Source organism: Lepisma saccharinum, chromosome 10 (genome assembly GCF_977018435.1).
Source record: "Lepisma saccharinum chromosome 10, izLepSacc3.1, whole genome shotgun sequence".
NCBI classification, from domain to species: domain Eukaryota; kingdom Metazoa; phylum Arthropoda; class Insecta; order Zygentoma; family Lepismatidae; genus Lepisma; species Lepisma saccharinum.
In genome coordinates this window covers 79,238,350-79,257,938 of record NC_139238.1, presented here as the reverse complement: position 1 = coordinate 79,257,938, position 19,589 = coordinate 79,238,350, and the positions used below count along the sequence as shown (strand labels likewise).

Genomic DNA, 19,589 nt, shown 5'->3' with positions numbered 1-19,589 from the left:
TGTTCGTTAGGGCATCAACAATTATGCATTTGGACATTGTAACATTCCATTAACATGTATAAGAGGCTGTGCAATTATCGTTTGAAATAATGCTTACCTGGGTGTGCATTTGAGTAAAATGGATACAATTTTAATGTACTATATATATGTGCGGCAATGAATCGGGTATTTTTAACAGAGGTGTATACCCCTTAAATGCCAGGTTGTGACATATTGTCACAGCAGGTATTTGCGCCAATGTCGGCTTGTGACATATTGTCACAAGGAGCTTTTCCTCATAGTATGTGACTTTTTGGACATACTGTGTCTCGGATAATGTTGAGATATACGTGTTTTGAGTTCTGAACGAGTCTTGAGGTATGTAATTAACAATTAGTAAGGTTCAATTATTTCCATTTTTGTTATATTTGGGAGAGGAGTGGGACCAGTTATCTGAAAATCACGTTCGATTTTTTTCTTGCTTTACAATTGAATTTTTTTATATTTCTTTTCCGAAAGTATCTGCAATATGTGCGCAATTTTTTCCACGATAATGAAAAGCATATCAGACAATATGTAGGTACCGTTTTGTACCTTTTCGTCCCGGCATGGAGGTCCGACGAATTTCAAATTTCGTCTACCTGATAACGGAAAATTTGGTTTTTATACCATAGCCTTATAGCCCCATGTGTACTGAACAAAACGAGGTATAGTTTGAAACTCTAGCATTCTTAGTTCCAGAGATATACAACATGCGGAAGTTTAAAATTCGTGCTGAAAATGCCTCCATCATTAGCAAGTTTACCGGCAAAACACGCTCCATCGTCTAAGGGATACAAGGTAATCGGAGATGAGCCTGTTCTGAAGTTTTGAAAAGGTTTATTTTTCTTTCATCATGATATTCTTTCAAATCAATCTTCGAGTAGTAGCTAGCTCTCTTCAGCCAGCCTAGGGGCTCTCCAGACTAGTGAGATGATCCAGGCAACCCTGGCTCCCTTTAAATCCCTTGTTGCAGGAAAAGGAAACACAGTTTCTCAAGGGTGCACATCCTCCTCCAGTACATCACCTACCTGACACACCTTTGACCCCAGATCCTTTGGTTTTTAGTCTTCCCTCTGTTGGTGGGCAGATCATTGACTCTTACCACTAAAAGGGAAATAGGGGAAAGGAAAACATCTAAACGTGTGTAAAAAGTGGAATTCTAAACAAAATGCAATAATGCGGTTCACTAATGTTTAGTCCTAGTGAACTTACAAGCAATAGATTTCTGCTATATGGATATATTTGTCAAAAAGTGTAGAATCTTTTTAGTTAAAACACTAAATATTAATAATAATTCTTTATTTAGTGGGTGAGGTTCAGCCACTGGCTGCTCTGTAGAATGCTTCTCTTTTAGCCATTATATATTGCTTTCCTGCCTCTACGCTAATCTCGACATTGAGGATGAACACAAATGATTAAATTGACGATTTTATACTATTTCATCATAGAGGCTGCAATGCAGAGAATTTTAAGATGAGAAATGGAATTTTTGGCATCCATGTGGAATTTCATTCTGAATCAGAAATTCCTTCACTAATGCGAGAAACTGAATGCATGCAGTTTGTGGCTTGGTGTTTCTTTTTGACGGTTTGGAAGTTCATTATTTGTTTTACTTCTAGGAGAAGTGAAATGGATACAATAGAAGATTTCAGGTGAGATCATTTCAGGAAAAATTTCAATTCATAGAGCAGAAGTACAACGATTGGTGAAGCATCAGATGTGGAAAGGAAACAGAAATTGAAAATCCACAGGAACTGGCCTCAGAATATTGCTATCAGTTTCCTGAAGTGGATACTGAGAAGTTCACTTAACAAACAAGTGCATTCAACCCTTAAATTAATGTGTTTTATTTACTAGCACGTGCCTCCATATTATATTTATCTGTCTGGTTGAATCGCAGGTCTCATTCTTTAAAACCAGTGTACGCCACTGATTTTAAATGCTCCACACTTAAGACCAGTGCTTGAAGTGGGGGAATGTTTGGTCAAGCCTTGAAGTTAGCTGGGGGGGGGGTTGCTCCTATCGTTTAACATGACGACAATGAGACAATTGGGGGTATGCTTTGCAAAAATTTTGCTAGCTGGTGGGGATACCATACCCCCACATCCCCCCCTCACTTCAGGCACTGCTTATGACAAAATGAACTACATTTTTCATTGAAGAAGAAATACCAAAAGATAATACAATTACAATCCTTACATTGTATTTTATTTGAAAGTAACATTACTACGATGACCTCCATTTCATTCCACGCACCCTATCAATCTTTGGGTAGAAATTTGAGCCATCTCTTCCCAGATCCAATCATTAACCTCATTGAGGGTCGGTTGGAACGTTTTGCTTTCAAATAGCCCACAAGAAATGATCTCATGCGAACAGATCTGATGAACTGGCATGCTAAGGAATATCCCCGATGTTGTTTTCATAATACACTTTTGTAGCGAATGCGAGCTGTGTCCCATTCTAAGACTCCATCATAACTGAATGGCAAAGCAGGGGCTGCGAGATGGCGGTAGTCATGTGCTACCTCTAACAAAAACAAGTGTTGCAAAATTGCCCGATTCATTGACGCATCCTGCATATGAACTGAATCTTTCCTTGTGAAGTAATTCAAACACATGCTCTTGGGTGATCATGTAAGTACAATTGGAGCTTGTGTTCAAAGTTTTGAGAACTCTCTTCTTCAGGATGCGATGTTGAAGATGTGATGTGCCATGTGTTGAAACGTTAGATAAAATTTCTGCCCGATCAGCTGACAATATTCAACCATTTCTGTAAAAACATTTATCAGTGCAGGCTTTTTTTTAAAAAAATATAAATTCCAGTCTCAGATTCCAGATTTTAAAAATCTCAGAGGTAAATGAAATATCCTTGCAGAATTTTGTTTGTCCTTTGGTTACCCTAAGCTTTACCTAGAAGCGTGATACAGTGCTTTTTAAGCATTATTTTCACCAACATGAAGAGTTTCTCGTTTAAATCCATAATAAAAATGTATTTGTGCAATGGTTTTTAGCTGTTGTTGCACTTTTTGATTACAGTAATCTATCAGAAACTATTTTTCAAATTTAGCTTTATGTAATACCGAGTGGTCACAATTAAAGTTTCCTACTCAGAACCCTGTCGAGCCCTTTCGAAGCATCGGATTGCAGTGGAACTTGGCATGGAACGGTATGAAGTTGGCTACTTAGAGAGAATTCACACTGAAACCACAGGCAGGGACGTCGTTAAGGAGGGGGGGGCCATGGGGGCACCAGCCCCTCAAACCGTTCATGTGGCCCCGGCAAACTGTTCTACATTTGCTGAAAATTTTACTTTGATGACAAATATTGCAAAATAGGATTTTAATAAATTTTGCTTTCAGTTTGAAACACTATTCTTCAATTTGAGTTTCACGAACCGCCAAGCAATACCTTTCTTTCCCATTTGACTGCTACAGTGGTTCCGACCAAAGAATGGACTTGGAAATTATATTTTTATCTTTTCCGTCGAAAGCCAAGGAGGGTCACATGAACGGCTGAACCAATCGGCTTGACTCAGTTTTTGTGGTGAGGGGAAATTCTCGTGGTACTCTGCATTGCCAAATTTTTAGTTTCGAGTCATTTCCGAAATAGGTGGCACCCTCAACAAGGCCAAGCATGGCGAAGCCTAAGGATAAAAATACAGTGAAGCACAGAACAAGTCTCACATTGCCAGAAACTCACGAGGAGAAGTTTCAGGCAATTCAAACCCATGGAGTTAAATGGAGAACAGAATAGTGGAGCCCCGCTCCTGGCGAGAGGTTCCCAAGAGCAAACAAGGTTTGATCTTGGGTCCCTTTTTCCAAGTGGCAGCTCTGTGATTGGCCCACTTAAGGTTACTCCCCCTCCCTCGAAGTAACCCTTTCCTGCCCTTTTCATGTGCTACTGTGACATAAATAGGAACTGAAAATATTTTAATATGAATGAAACAAAAGCTCAATTCGTCACGGTAAATAGAGATAAACCTGCGATATGCAATAAATTGCATGGAATTTTGATTGAATGATTGATTGATTCGCTTTATTTTACTTTGCTTTTTGTGCTACTTTTGGCTAATTTGCGAAGATAGGGATGAGTGATGATAGCATGAAATTGATGAATGGACACTCTCGAACATACATGCCCAGGCCGGGATTCGAATCCGGGACCCCTGACGTCGTATCGCGATATGTTAACCACTCTGCCACGGGGGCCGGCAAATTGCATTAAATACCATCTTGCAAATGTTGGAAGCACGTTGCTTCATAGATCGGCAAAGAAAATGTTTAAGTGCCCTTTTTTACGGATATATAGAAAGATTCATAGAGACCGATATATCCCAACAATATTCCTAATTAATCATTTTAACTGTATATCTCTTTTTAGTTATTCGACGTCCCTTTCCTGCCACTTTGGCTAATGGCGACTAAGAGGTTGAGTGATGATTAGATGTAATTGATGAAGGGGCACTCACAAAGAATACTTGGACTTGTGGCATCGTAGCACATGCTAACCACTCCGAAACGTAAATATACATTACTCTCGTAATCACCACCATAATGGCTTTATTAGTATACGACCCATATGTGTCACAGAAGAATGTGTAACTTTTAAATCAATTTGTGGTATTCTCAGGTGTAATACTAGTTTTATTTATTTACACATCAAGCTTACACCACATGAAATATTTAAATTAAGAGTAAAGATTTTAATAATAAATATAATTCCAATACTACTCATATTAGCAACACTGTATGTATTTGTAGACCTATTGTTATTTCATCCAAATAGAATTATTTACAGTAATTATTTTATTTGTTACATTTTTATGTCTCGTTTCAACCTTCGTGGAGGAGTGGTTAGTGCAGAGCACCACAACGCCAGGGATTCCGGGTTCGAATCTGGGCATGAATGTTTTTTGTGAGTGTCCCTCCATCAATTTCGTATCATCAATCGTCTTTATCTTCGCGATTAGCCGAAGGTGACAGAAAAACGAAGTAAAATAAACCAAATCATTCAACCACCATTATTACACGATTCGCTTGGGCCACATGCAATATATTGTGCTACGTATTTTTACGTGAACAATTTTACTTTCTACAATGCGATAGGTGGGATTATAACAGGACTCTCAAATCACATTTTACTCCTAAGCTTCGTAATTGATAATTTACTTTTAGTTTTAGGCATCTTGGAAACAGTGTCGAATTTATGCAAATGCAGAGGAGTAAGGGTGTTTCAAGACTTTCATTCTGCATATTTTATTTTTTCTTGAAAGTTTATTCACACGAAATTACACAAATATTTGAAACTAATGGCAAGCTAATCTTAATCTTCACTACCAATATCACTGGACATTTTATCTAAAAGAAAATTGCATAACACGGTTACTATTGCCGCTCAACTGAAACAATTGGCGGACCGAGTGGTTTGTGATGGGGGGAGGGAGATGCCTCAAAGTGTGACCATCTGTTCATTGGATCCCAAAAATATTTATGACCTGACCTGTCTTCATGTCGATGAGCAAGGGTCCTTGTGCTTCACCGTGTTTAATGGTTAAATTGATGAAGGGACACTTACAAATACCCATGTCCAGGGCGGGATTCAAACTGCACCCCTGGCATGATCATAAACCGCTATGAACCAGAGGTACCAGGTTCAGACCTTGGACAGTTATGGTTGCATTATGTCTGTCCCATCGCCATTTCATCGCAGGCCCGTAGCTAGAGGGGGGGCAGGGGGGGCAATTGCCCCCCCTGAGAGCCTGCCTTGCCCCCCCTGTGAAAAATACAGAACATATTCCTACCTGGAATTCTCACTAATCTTTACAATTATATTCTGTATTACTCTAGCAACATAACAAAAACATTTATTGATTTTGTGATTTATGAAGGTGGCTTCCGTATAATGTCGTATCAGGATTGGGGAGAAAGAATTCCCTTCCAGTTTCAGACTTCGGGAAATGATTTCACAATTTTCAGTATATAGAACAGTTGTGACAATTTGAGTAGTCTTGTATTAAAGGTGCCTAATGTGTTTGGATGTTTTTCTTGGATGTGTTGCTATGAGGTTTGAACTGCATAATTTTTTGTTTCCCAAGTCTACCTTTTGGTAATAGCGATTCATGTGATAGAGAGAGGGAGCGGATATTTGATTTTTGTTACTTAGCGTTGCTTTTCTGCCACATCTAGCTAATCGTGACAATGAGTGATGACGTGAAATTGATGAAGAGACACTCACAAACAGCGTTGCAACCACAGGGTGGCAGGGGCATTGTCCTCCCAATCTTGGACGGAAGTCCAATCTAGGGGGGGGGGGGGGCAAACATTGAAGTAAAGAAACATGACTAGCAGAATCTAAGAACAGCAGGACAAATGGATACTCGAGATGGAATTAATTTTCAAGTCTTTATTGCACTTTTCTTCCAGACGGCTAAGGGCACTTGCAGGGGGCACAGAGGGGCAATTGCATCTTCGATTTCAAATTTTATACAAATAAAAGTACATTTCGTAAAATTTTCTTGCTCGCTTCGCTCGCAAACAAAAGACCTACTGTTCATATAGTCCAAGTTCAGAGCCATAGCTAGGGGGCGGCGGAAGTCAGCTTTGGGAGCCAAAATGATCTGAATGAAGTGTACATGGAAGTTATACTGTACGTGTCATATGTACAAAAAGAATAATGTCCGTCATGCATATTCTGTCATTGAAAAATACAGTTTGCGTGCTTGTTTTCCATTACTAGCTAATATGAAATTGAACGTGTTGGACTAATATTTCACATAATTTGTTGAATCACAAATGCTTTAGCACCGACTTCTACCCCTTTTTGCATGATTTACGACGATAATAATGTATATTAATGCTACTATTATTACTACCACTACCACCACTATATTAATATTATTATTATTGGCACGTTTGTTATGGTACTTGACCCCCTCTCCAGATAAAAATTTGTGGTTTTGCGTCTGCTCACAAAGAACACTCATGCCCAGGCTCGAACCTGGAACCCCCTGGCTTCGTACTGTGTTATGATGGAGGTCGGCTAATGAAAGATGTGGGACAGCTTACTGGCTCAAATCATTATCAAACATGATGAAAATGTGATAGTGTTTCACATTTATTATTTTGGTTAGAAAACTATAAAATTTGTAGTTTGATAAGAGTTACACTAAGCATCTTATGGAGTGTAAATATCAATTTCAAATCTTATGAATCATTTCTCTATGCAAACGCATCAAATATGATAAGCAACATAGGTGTGTGTTATGATATCCATTTTATAAAGGAAAATTTAAGTTTCAACCCTTACTGTTTCATGATATCGTTTCCATATTATGTTATATATTGCTCTCAGAATTTTAAACGGCAGTAAAAATTAATGCCATTTGCAACTGCGAAGCTATCAATGGGATTGCATACATTAAGAACAGAAGATGCCATATTTCGATTGCTTGTAACATCGAAAGTAGAATTAGACAAGTAAATAGTGACTGAGAAGAGTATCAGTATAAAGAAACTGATGTTTTGGGTTTGTACGCTTCTGCTCAAAAAGTGGTGACGATAAGCGGCCCAGAGACCTCGTGCCGCGGAAATGGGGTAAGGCGAAGGAGGCCTCATATCGTTCGGTTTCGTACCATAGTCATTAAGGAAGGTATTTTTCATAATGTAAAGAGGATACAAAATTTCCCTCTATAAAACTTGATATGAAATATTAATGATGACACTGTAATCCAAGAAGTCATTGATCAATCAAGGGATTCCTATTTGTTTGTCGGGTGTCAAACACATGTATTTCAACAACACAATATTTTGCAAAATGGTTACGTAACCAGTAGGTAAACAATGTCTGTAGTGATGCAAGAGTCTTTCATTTGAAGCAAATAGCATCTGTGGTGAAGTAAGAGACCCATGTTTCAATGTTTTAGCAAGTAGGCCTACAAAAAATGTATTACAATTTTTTACACAATTAATCAAAGTCTAGATAATATGTAACCATTCTTATTTAATTAATTCGATTTTTCTTGCATAACACAACACAATGGTGTTGTTGGATTCTCGTTAGATTCCTTTGTGCATAAAAATCTTGCATACTGGAAACTAGTGGAAAACATTATGAAGCACGATTTATAAATGACTTCCTTAATCAGTTCTGCAGAGAAGCCCAAAGTTGTTGGTACATATTAATCATCTGTTAACATTATTGACCTGTAAATATAAAGTAGATACAGTCCCGATTAGCCTATTTATGTTAAACTTTATCTTTGTATTCTTTGGTAGTCCGAAAGGTTATAATTGAAATATTGCTATTTGATGTTTCTTGAACTTTTATTGTTCGTTGGAGTTTCAAGATAACATCCCTTTCCTGTTACTTATTACTTTTGGAGGAGGGGGGGGGGCAAGTGCCTCTCTGTACCTTGCTATATCTGTCAATGCAACAAAATATATTAAAAATTTGCCCCCTCTAGGATTGACTTCGCCCCCCCTACTAAGAATTCCTGGCTACGGGCCTGTTTCATCGTGTCATCATTCAATCTCATCATCGCATTTAACCCAAGAGGTAGAAAAATGGTACATTATATTAATAGCTTGTTAATTGTTAATGGTTTGATAGAAAAAATCTTACATTTTGGTTTTGGGCCCCTCCAAACTGATCAACCTAGCTACTTCCCTGGCCACAGGCAACATATGTTGCTTGGGAACGAGCCAATCAGCAGCAACGTTTTACACTGTAGAGGCGTGATGGCCGTACAAGCCTGAGTTTAATTGGCGAAATCCTCGCCTATCGTTTGTTGCTTCAGGGTGAATTCTCTCTTACAGCCCAAGCTGGCAATCACCCGGAAAGATGGCCTTTTGCTTGAGGTTCACCAGCGATAAGAGGAAATCCTTACTCGCCAGTGCTGCTGAGAAATCAAAGCTGCTGAGAGGAGCCTCCAAATTTGAATTTCAACGATTGGGTCTTTCTTGAGTAAGAGCTGGAACTGAGAGAGTTGCCGCCAAAGCTGGCAACCATCTGGAAAGATGACCTTTCTTTCGGGTTTTGACTGCAATAACAGTAAATACTTTAGTGACAGTGGCAGCGAGTGATAAAACTATCTAAGCGGGAGCACCACAGTCAATTTGGGTTGCCCTGTTCTTTTCATAAACAAATATTTTGAAGTGGAAATATTCTGATTAATTATAAAATTTTTGGTGTCCGAAATACATGCCACTGAAAATCATCACATGACCACACTAATTTAATAATATTGGCCAGATCAGAGGAAACTAAAGTTTCCATTAGATCCAACCAATTGTCAACTAATATAAACCAGATTTTATACCAGGTGGCCAAAATTAAAGTTATCCAACTCAGAGCCCTCTGTAGCCTGTTTGAGGCATCGTAGAACTCTGAAATTTGGTGAATCCACTATGCAGACCATGGGAAAGAAGATGGCGATAAAAGAAAATGTTCAATTTTCCGCCACCAGGTTGAAATGTGGCGCTGTACTTCCATGATGGGTTGTACAAATAATCACGTTAAGTGATTTAGCTGAGTTATTACTTAGAAAGACATTTGTTAGTGGCTGGAAGTTGCGAGAAAATAACCTCTCGTTTATTGCAAGATTGCAAGGTAAAGGCAAATCCATAACCAATTGGAGCAGTTTACGTCATCATTACAACCCATCATGGAAGAACAGCGCCACATTTCAACCTGGTGGCGTAAAATTGAACTAATTTTTATCGCCATCCTCTTCCGAATGGTCTGCATACTGGATTCACCAAATTTCAGAGTTCTACGATGCCTCAAACAGGCTACAGAAGGCTCGGAGTTGGGAAACTTAATTCTGGCCACCCGGTATGTCAACAACCCCAGACATAATCGAACTAATACTATTTATGATTATCATAGTTAAATTCAAGGGAACTTATTAATTAACGAATAAAGTTTTTAAAATGGGAAGCTATTTACGAGTAATATTGTTGCTATCGGGGCATCGACTTTTAAAAAAACTATTTTACTGGCAGTGGCGTCGCGTGAAGTAAATCGTTGGGTGTTCACAACCAGTCTAATTAAAAGCTACATACACACAGAAAATCAAGAAAATCAATCGTTGATCACAATCACAGAGAAGAAAACTCTAAATGTGAGTGACGCTGGTTAATTGAGCATACAAAAAGGTTAACAAAATATAGAGTACAAGGAAAAAATAATAAAATAAAGTAAAACAAGAAATGTGAATATAATAATGAACGTTTTTATAAAGAATACGAGCCTGGGACCTTGCATTGTGCTAGCCATTCCGCCAGAGCGCCCAGCGAAAATCCATTTACGAAGAACAAGTCAATTTTTATTTATTTCGATTCAGTGGCGGCGATTGAGTTCCAGAACCGGGGGGGGGGGGGCACAGAACCAAATCTGCGGGAGGGCAAAAACAGTATATTTCCCTCTGTATAAAAGGTTGAGCATAGTGTGGGGGGAAACTGCCCCCCTAATCGCCGCCACTCTTTCGATTTATCGTTTCCGTTTATCACACCCCTCTCGCCCCTCAATACCCTCAAAAACAAGGAAATATTACTAAGGTAAACATTTTGAATTATTGAAATGCCTTCTTCTTGCCTTATCGTATCAATCTATAGAATTATTTAGGGTTAGAAATTATTTTACCTATTCCTAAGAATTAACCCCGCCACCAATTCCACTAATCATGATACCAACGAATTATTATTATTATTATTTTCAATTTCAATAGCTATTTTAATTTCATGATGTGAATTGCAATTTGCGATTCTTAAAATTATTTTTTTAAAGTTTACCTGTAGGAGTTAATAACAATTATAATTTCTTTTCAATAAAAATATAATGGATATTTATCCATACTAGGGATGGCCAAACGGATCCGGATCCGAAAATCCGGATCCGGATCCGAGAGTTTCGTATCTCAATCCCATAATAATATTACCGCACCTTAAAAGGTATTATGATCTTCGATTACAAAGAAATTTTTCATTAGTTAGTCCTACAATAATTTTTTTCAAGTGTTGTTCCTAAAATACTTTGCTACGCATCGGCTAACACACTCGTGCACAAAAATAATCTTACTTGTTTAACATAAAATGTCAGAGGTGATTTTGTAAATGCCATTGAAACGAATATGTATTCATTCGAATGTATTGGAAATGGAAACACACATAAATGTGAGATATTCCTTTCCAGGATGAAACCTTTAACACATATAACAAGATAGAAATGTTATACAAAAATTATACAATTGTTCTACAGTTACAGTTTTACAAATTAAAATAAAACATTATAATATATGCAGTGTTATATAATTACAAAGTGCAAGACTAACAAGGGAGGTTATCTAAGTGTCCCCCTCCGATTTCCATGAAACTTGGCAGGTGTATAGTGGGGCCCAAAGGAAGAAATACGTGTTTTTTTTTTGTTTCAGCTAAAAAACGGATTTACAGGGTTCAAAACCCACTCAATTGTGAAGATGAGGACAAACTGAAGTGGGGATCTGACCCCTGTGTCCCCCTCCGATTTCCATTAATCTTGGCAGGTGTGTGTATAAACGGGCCCAAATGAAGAAATACGTGTTTTTTTTTTTTTCGGCTAAAAATCTGTTCGAGGGGGCAACCTCCCCTCAAATGTCAAGATGAGGACAAATTGAAGTGGGGATCTGACCCCTGTGTTCCCCTCCGATTTCCATGAAACGTGGCAGGTGTATAGAGGGGCCCAAAGGAAGAAATACGTGTTTTTTGTGTTTCAGCTAAAAACTGTTTTAGGGGGCAAAATCCCCTCAAATGTCAAGATGAGGACAAATTAAAGTGGGGATCTGACCCCTGTGTCACCCTCCGATTTTCATGAAACTTCGCAGGTGTATAGAGGGGCCCAAAGGAAGTAATACGTGTTGTTTTTTGTTTCGGCTAAAAAACTGTTTTAGGGGGCAAAATCCCCTCAAATGTCAAGATGAGGACAAATTAAAGTGGGGATCTGACCCCTGTGTCCCCCTCCGATTCCCATGAAATTTGGCAGGTGTATAGAGAGACCCTATGCCCCCTGTTTCTTCCTATGCCATATTTACGTGGTTTCGGGGTCAGATCCCCACTTCAATTTCTCCTCATTTTGACATTTGAGGGGGGAGGGCCTCTATACACCTGCCAAGTTTCATGGAAATCGGAGGGGGAGACTTAGACCCCTCTTGTAAGTGTATTAATTAATTACAACTCTCGCACGCGCACACTCACACTATATATATATGTGTGTATTTATGTATATTATATATATATATATATGTATATTAGCATGTAACAATATGTTATAAACACATTCTTACTTTCCAAAGAAGCGCATGTGGGATGGCAAAACGGATCCGGATCTGAAAATTCCGGATCCGCGGATCCGGATCCCAAAAATTTTAGGATCCGCGGATCCTTAGGATCCGGATTTCGGATCCGCGAGGATTCGGATCTGGCCATCCCTAATCCATACTCGCTTACATGTGTACCAAGATAAATATTATTTTCTACTAGCAGTAAGCAGTGTCCTCGTCTTCTTTCTTTTTGACTCGTCTACATTATCAAAAGGTTTAAGCAACATATTTAAAATGTCGATGTAAGTGTAAATTTGCTCATTTTGGTGATATAGTGTTTGAAAACAAAACCTTCGCCACGCAACTGCAAGGCTTCGGATGCGCGACAACGTTTTGCATTGGAGTTGTTGAGGAAGTTTGCGGCCTTAACTTTTGGCGAAATGGATTGGAAAGAAAAGATATTAAGCAAAAGCATCGAAGATCTTAGGAATTACTATAACAATGCATGCAAACAATGCTTGCATTATAATATCTTAACGACTGCTTACTTTTCCCCAATACAGAAGCTAAACGAAACGAAAAATAAAATACCTCGTAACTCGGCTGCTATCGGCATTCTCCGAACAGTTGCTGCCATCTGTTGAGTGTTCTTTCGAAAAGGCACGTGCGCCGATGTCCAGTTTTCCCCTTGCTTTTTTCGGCTTTTTCCGTCGAGCCACATAGAACACGGGAAGAATACAGCAGAGGGAGTTGTTCACTGTGCCAGATGTGCGCTCTCGCTGCCTAACCTGGTGAGCTATTCTTGTCAACAGTCGGGGAAATTGGGAAGACTTTATTAACGAAAATAACTGCTTTGTAAAATAAGTATATTGAAATGTAGTGGGTTTTTTTTCTGCAGAAAAGAAAACAAATTGAAAATTTTCCGTTTTCGGTTGGGGGTTCGTGTGCTCCGTGAACCCCCTTCAGGCGACGCCTCTGTTTACTGGACCGCAGGCTCACTATTGAGGCTATGAAGACCATGATGATGGAAAACAATAGTTAAATTTTTCACCACCAGAAGTCGGACGTACAAAACTTTATTTTTATTTTGTCAGTACAGCAGTGTTCAATATGTGCGCGCGTCGTCAACGTGAATGATTAATGATCGCACGAAGCATCCTCCAGGATGTTTCAGCGCCAAATTTCCACCTGGTGGTGAAAATTTTAACTTTGTACGTCAACGTTCCCTTTCCCATGGCCTCCATAGCCTCTATACCAAGATTTTGAACGTGCTCCGAGTAGGGAAACTTTAATTATGACCGCCTTGTATGCCCACTTTTTCTAGTTCGTCCTGTATCTCACAAGGATAGCCCTGCTAGGAAAACATTCTATATCTCATCCTGAATGTTTATAAAGTGGTCCACCTGGCTACTCTATATTATCGCCACTGCTTTCATCAGCGGTTTGCGTATTTACAAACCCTATAGTGCTGCAGAACCTCCAGCAATATGTGGCTTCTGATTGGCTGTCATTCGGGAAGTTAATGCAGTGTTCCTACAAGATAACGCTAGATGGCAGGGTTGAAACTGACAGTGTAGTAGATTTCAGAGATCCATCCCAACAATATAAGAAACCTCTCAAACTGAGGTTAATTTTCTAGCACATTTTTTTAAATTAATGCTTTGAAAGAGAGGAAATCAGAACTCTTCTTGAAGTGAATGGATTTCTTATTTAGTATATTCCAAGTTCCAAGATATGAAATTTCTCCTTTAATACAGTAATCACTTCATATAATTATGTTACAAGCGCTTTGAGACCTTGCTTTGAGAGTTACCAACATTATTATTTTCGATGACTTCATATTGATTTTTATCACTTGAAAACGATCCAATTCTTAACAGATTTTTTATTCAAATATATATTTCTTAGCATAATTTCAACAATTTGATTACAAATATTATTCCTAAATAATCACGAGTCATATTTATCCTGTCAAACAGTCAAACAAGGAATGACGAACAAGGAACATAAACACTTCCGGTGCGCACAGCCAATAAGAGAGCGTTATAAACCTCTGGTTCTGCAGCAATTTAGGGTTTGTAAATACGCCAGCGGTTTGTATGCTGTTTAAAAATATTGTGTTATTTCAGCATTTTCGGTTTTGTTTCGGAAGAATTTCAGTGCAGTGATATATTTTCCTTGTTAGTTTGCGACACTTATTTCTTTTGTTTGCAAACTATCGAGGAATTACATCATTACACTACATTCTGTAACTCGTAGATTCCGCTGAACCAACATAGAAAATGCTGTGGCAAGGACCTTCCGAGGTTCAGTGACGTAATCTGGTTCGACGCGGTGCGAACTTGCGCGAAACACAGGCGGCGACAGGCTATTATGTCAGCTTTGCGCTCAAGAAATATTTTCCCACTCTGTGATTCGTCGGCACAATAGCTGACCTGGATAACAGGAGCGGCATTTCTTCAGGTATGATAATCTGCATCTCGCCAGCACCTTTTGAGGATCCTGGCAGATCGCACTGCGCTTCCCACAGTCACGTGATCCGAACGCAGTAGCGCCAACCATATTTCGCAGAAATCGCAGGTTTGGTGGAAACATTTTATGGGCCAAACCACTGGCAAGGGGAAAAGGAAACATTCGTTTCACCATTCAGGGTGGGTGCGGAACCTGGGGCATACAATATACGTGGGGCGTATAACCAAAAATTTTCAAAGGTCTGAAAAATTAGTTTTTGTCGCTTACTTTCACAATATAAACATTATTACAGTTAACAAACAATTAATTTATATATTTCGTATTATTAACTAAGACTAATAAGCAGAACATATTAAAACCACGAATTATGGGAGTCCGATAAAATTTCCTAAATTAGTGTTTTTCATTGCCGATTGCGCCATTGGTGCGACGCCTATTATTTAATTACAAAACTGGGTTTGTTCAATATCAAACTATAACTTTACGTATCGTAATTCTCTTTTCTTTATTTTTCGTTGAATTTCGCTGTGGTAAATTTATCTTGTTTCATGCAAAAATAATAATTTCACTTCATGGTTTTATAATTAAACGCACACATACATATTTTTATTGAAATATTTGAATACAATTTTTAGGATTTCAGTAATATTTTAAGTATGTAAAAAAAAACAACATGGAGGCAGGTTTTGATTTGATTTTATTTTACTTCGCAAATTAGCCAAAAGTGGCACAAGAAACGAAGATGGGGGTGAGTGATGGATGATATGATGAAATTGATGAATAGTCATCACAAACGTCCATGCCCAAGCCAAGATTCGAACCCGGGACCCCTGGCGTCGGAGCGCGATGTGCTAACTACTCAGCCACGTGGGACGGCCCATGTAGACAGGAAACAACAGATTAGTTGCTTAATAAATCGTTAAAAAAACAAGCGAAAGTGGATTTTAGTAGCAAATTTTCAATGGCAAGTTCTACCACCGCCGTAGAGTGAGGCAACACACATTACGCCTTGCAGGGAAGAGAGTATTTCAGGATATAGGTGTCCCGTTTTTATTGTCAGTGACTGTACATCTAAATACCATACAAAAATGCGTATTGGGCTGAAATAGCATTTATTTATCTTGTTTGGTGGGAGGGGGCAGACCGATCGATCCGGAGACCGTTACTGTGTCACAATCCTAAAATATAAAATCACAGCAAGCTAAGTAAATTAACTCTCGGGCATTCCTGTACCCGAAGATCTATTGGCACATCCAAAACAAGACTTCTGTCTGTACCAGGCGTCGGGAGAATGGGTGGGTCGGTGGGTGATCATGTTAAATCATTATCGTCAGGCAGGGACAGGTTTACGAAATCATTTTTGTGCGGTCATGCTCATTTATTTTCCCGTACTGCCACTAGAGAAATAAATGCTCTTTTAAACCAAATATGTATTTTTGAATGATATTTTGGGGTGTGTTAAATGTAACTGCCCCTAGAAAATATTCCCGCCCCCTCCTCTTCTGCTTTCCCAGTCCCAACTCATTTTTTATCTGGATTTGATGCGTCATCCAACAAGCGCAGCCTTTTTCCTAGGAGGGCTGTTGCGAAACAACGTAAAGACTAATATTTGAGTATTTTCACTTGGAAAAGTATACTTTAAAATACAGAACTTAAATGTTTCACTTTTTTAAAAAAAAACGAAGAAAGGTTCTGTAAAATATTCTCTGCCTAGAGTAGCCTAGTGACCATCTTGTTACCATCAAGGCCCGGCATGGGTGTTCCTTGATTAAATTACTACTGTCAATTTTATCTACATCGTCGCGATTAACCAAAAGTGCAACGTTGTCGATGTACGGGGGTGCTTGCGCAACCCTTGCATTCAGGTCAACATCCCTCTCCCCTTCCGCACCCTCAGTTTTCATCTCAAGATAATGACAAAAGTAACACCTTAATGCAGGGGCTCAAACAGTTATAAGTTCACAAAAAATATCATAAACCCTCCCTTTCATGTATCCTGATTTGAATGCACACCAGTAATGCATCCTTACATTAAAAAATATATGTTTTTTACTGAATTCAATAAGCAATCCAACATGAAAGACTATAATAAATCTATTATAAGAATAATACGACAAATAATTAGGTGGGCTCTGGACCCACGGGCCCATATAAGTTGATGTCACTGAAGTAATGTATAGGAAAGGAAATTTACCACAGCTCATGTTGCAATAAAACAATCTGCTCCTCCCAGACATGTCCACAATGTAATCCAGTTTCAATTACCCTGTATCATTTTGATACAATCGACGAGTATTTGTCTTGCCGTTTTATACTTAGTTGTGCATAAATTGTTTACGAAATTATATCCGCCGGCCCCCTGGCGGAGTGGTTAGCACATTGCGCTACGGCGCCAGGGGTCCCGGATTCGAATTCGGACCTGGACATGGATGTTTGTGAGTGCCCATCCATCAATTTCATCATACCATCACTCACCCCATCTTCGCAATTAACCAAAAGTGACATAAATGCGAAGTAAAAATAAACCAAATCAATAAACAATCAATAATTTAAAATTCTTCACTACTTTATCAAATGTATATTTTAATTTTACTACATTATTAGCATGTAATGTATTCGATAAATATTAACGTTATATTGTTAATATCTGAGAACAAAATGCTGTTCTGAATGGTTGTGAAAAAAAAGGATCAACAATGCAAGTATAAAAGCAACCTCATTGCTAGCAAGATACACGCCGACCTCCGTCTTCATTGTCCACCAAAAGTTGTAAAAAAGCGACTCTAAATAAGAAAAATTAAGTCAAGCAAGAAATACAAAATTCAAAGTAGTAGTTCGTGCTTTCGTGGATGGATGGCAATAAATTTTCACTGACTGGCGGATGAGTAGGTGAATAATAAAAATACAATAAATTCTTACGTTTAGTGAAGAGTAGCGGAAATAGCTTTTCACTTAGATTTTGTAGGATTTCTAAAGAAATTTTCCTTCCTCTCCCTCTCCCTCTCCAACCTTTTAAATTCCTCCTAATTTTTCCTTGCGGGGGGAAATTTTCGCATGGCGTGGGATTATCCCTCGACCCACCATCACTGACCTAACGGCAACTCCAGCGGTGACGTCGTTGCCTCTCCTTACCTGAGGCAGGTGTCGAGGAAAGAAGGAATGCAGAAACGCGGCAACGTCGCAAGGTTGTCGCTGGCTGTTTGTGACCCTGGTCGGCAGTAACCGCTCCTCGCTGGTGGCATTTGGTATCGTGAAAGCGGCATGGTTTAGAATCACGAGAAACTTCGTGTGGTTATCGCACCTGAGTCAGTGAAGTGATTGTGAGTGTTCTGTTTCCTTAGCGACTGGCGCAGAAGGAAGGACTTTTAACTCCGTTTTTCCAGTGTGAGTACACCTTCTTCCTTCATTGTTGATGTTTAGGGTACCTGTCAAAAGGTTTGACACCTTTGTATTCTAGCAAGTTGTAGCTTTTCCCTCGTTGTCGGAATTGCAAACTCGTTGATGGAGAACTGACCTTGATAGTTCTTTGCCTCCCGCCTGATGTTGCAAAGGTATGGACGTGAGCCACTCCCTAAAATATGTGGGAAAACCTAAGCGATTGTACTTTTTTTTTTTCGCAAGTCCATCATCTTTTCTGTTGATATTAGTCTGTGGTCTGAGCTGCAATAATATTGCCTGCATTGCTATTTCGATTTTTTTTGTCAATTCCGTAAAGAAACTTGTAATGAATTATGACAGTTAGAAAAGCACTAAATGTCAACATCAACCTTGAGAAACTGGTTAATTCATTATTGTCGGCAGTGGCGTATTTACGATATCCTTTTGGGGAACCTAAGTTTATTTTTTCGGAGCATTTTTGCATGTGCACCTCAGTCAAGAATGCGTTGTAGTTTTGGAATGGAGTGCATAAACATTAGCAGGCAAATTGTCCCTCAACATGTTCGTTCACTTTGTTTTACGAAATGCGAGGTTCAGGAATTGAAATGCAATGAAGCAACTGACAATTCCTGTACCCAAAACATTACCTTAAAACACGTTGGGTTTAGGAGAATTGATTGACTTAATTTGGTTTATTTTACTTCGCTTTTTTACCGCTTTCGGTTAATCGCGAAGATGAGGATGAGTGATGATATGATGAAATTGATAAAAGGATACTCATAAAGAACACACATGCCCAGACCGGGATTCGAACCCAGGATCCCGTGTGTCGTATCGCGCTGCTCTAACCACTCTTGGATGTAAGAGAAGAGGTAAAGCGAGAATTTTTAGGTCAGTTATAGCGATTACATATAGAAAATTTATCCAACATTCGAATTGAGAATTAGCGAAACAAATTTTCACCGAAAAACTTCATAAATCATGTATACTTTCAGAAATTCAAGGGGGGGAGGGGATTGACAGTAATTAGGATATGAAGTGTAAGATGATAATCATTAGCGAAAGTAGGAGTTATTATCGGGGGTTAAAAATTTATCGATTTTTATGTACACATAATTTACGTGTATGGGAAACAAGAAACTCCAGTATCCAATGAGAATTCTGGCAACAGGGGTGCAGACAACAATCTCCGATAGCTACGCCTGTGATAACTAAGGAACACATCACTGCATCGTGCGCATTAAGGCGAGGAGGGACAATTTCCCCTAGGTCTTTCTCGCTGGGGCAGCTGCTGATCATTGTTGCCAACTTCGCTCTTTTGGAGCCAGATCTGGCTGTTTCGTGCACTCGTTTGACTGTGAACTGTGAACTGTGGCACTCGCCCTCTGCTCCACTATGATGCCACCACTGGCTCCGGCCCATAA

General features: G+C 39.0%; 1 protein-coding gene across 4 annotated transcripts in view; it reads left to right on the top strand.

Annotated features, from left to right (window-relative positions):
* Positions 1-19,589, top strand: part of jbug (filamin-type immunoglobulin domains fbug) — a 304,098-nt gene that overhangs the window by 141,417 nt on the left and 143,092 nt on the right. The gene's annotated exons all lie outside the window — the stretch shown is intronic.